A 1,245-nucleotide genomic window follows, 5' to 3' on the forward strand; every position below is an offset into this window, starting at 1 on the left:
GGATCCCATCAGAACTCCGAAGTTAAGCGTGCTTGGGCGAGAGTAGTACTAGGATGGGTGACCTCCTGGGAAGTCCTCGTGTTGCATTCCTTTTATAATTATTTTTTGCGCCTTGTGACAAACATGTCGCACGTGCGCGATATATATTAATCCCGTTATATTATGTTTGACGTTTGCGATATGTTTAAGCTCGATGCTCATTGCTCGCGCGTCTTGGGGCGGCTTTGTGGCGCGAAGAGCGCGTTCTGAAAGGGGTGAAAAAAACTCGTGTTGCTGCGGTATGGAGGGAGGGGTGGAAACCGTGGAAAACTCGTCTCCGTGATTGAGCGGGAGAGTAAGTAGTATAGGACATTATCCATTGTTAGGGAACGGTTGTAATGGTAGTGAGAATGTAGAATCGTCTTTGGAGCGGACCTGGGAGTGGCAAGCATAAGGGACGAAGACGGGGAAACATGTCGGATGCGATCATACCAACACTAAAGCACCGGATCCCATCAGAACTCCGAAGTTAAGCGTGCTTGGGCGAGAGTAGTACTAGGATGGGTGACCTCCTGGGAAGTCCTCGTGTTGCATTACTTTTATAATTATTTTTTGCGCCTTGTGACAAACATGTCGCACGTGCGCGATATATATTAATCCCGTTATATTATGTTTGACGTTTGCGATATGTTTAAGCTCGATGCTCATTGCTCGCGCGTCTTGGGGCGGCTTTGTGGCACGAAGAGCGCGTTCTGAAAGGGGTGAAAAAAACTCGTGTTGCTGCGGTATGGAGGGAGGGGTGGAAACCGTGGAAAACTCGTCTCCATGATTGAGCGGGAGAGTAAGTAGTATAGGACATTATCCATTGTTAGGGAACGGTTGTAATGGTAGTGAGAATGTAGAATCGTCTTTGGAGCGGACCTGGGAGTGGCAAGCATAAGGGACGAAGACGGGGAAACATGTCGGATGCGATCATACCAGCACTAAAGCACCGGATCCCATCAAAACTCCGAAGTTAAGCGTGCTTGGGCGAGAGTAGTACTAGGATGGGTGACCTCCTGGGAAGTCCTCGTGTTGCATTCCTTTTATAATTATTTTTTGCGCCTTGTGACAAACATGTCGCACGTGCGCGATATATATTAATCCCGTTATATTATGTTTGACGTTTGCGATATGTTTAAGCTCGATGCTCATTGCTCGCGCGTCTTGGGGCGGCTTTGTGGCGCGAAGAGCGCGTTCTGAAAGGGGTGGAAAAAACTCGTGTTG

The 1,245-nt window shown here is 48.4% G+C and overlaps 2 non-coding genes and 1 pseudogene across 2 annotated transcripts; all 3 read left to right on the forward strand.

The window, feature by feature from the left end:
* On the forward strand, positions 1 to 90 carry LOC123178439 (uncharacterized; annotated as a pseudogene).
* Positions 91 to 457: 367 nt separating this feature from the next.
* Positions 458 to 576, forward strand: LOC123178438 (5S ribosomal RNA). Its single transcript, XR_006489580.1, has one exon. It is a non-coding gene; the product is annotated as a 5S ribosomal RNA (ribosomal RNA).
* A 367-nt stretch (positions 577 to 943) lies between these two features.
* On the forward strand, positions 944 to 1,062 carry LOC123178437 (5S ribosomal RNA). The gene has a single exon (XR_006489579.1). It is a non-coding gene; the product is annotated as a 5S ribosomal RNA (ribosomal RNA).
* The last annotated feature ends 183 nt before the right edge of the window (positions 1,063 to 1,245 follow it).

This window comes from Triticum aestivum, unplaced genomic scaffold (genome assembly GCF_018294505.1).
Source record: "Triticum aestivum cultivar Chinese Spring unplaced genomic scaffold, IWGSC CS RefSeq v2.1 scaffold51027, whole genome shotgun sequence".
In the NCBI taxonomy this organism is placed as follows: Eukaryota; Viridiplantae; Streptophyta; class Magnoliopsida; order Poales; family Poaceae; genus Triticum; species Triticum aestivum.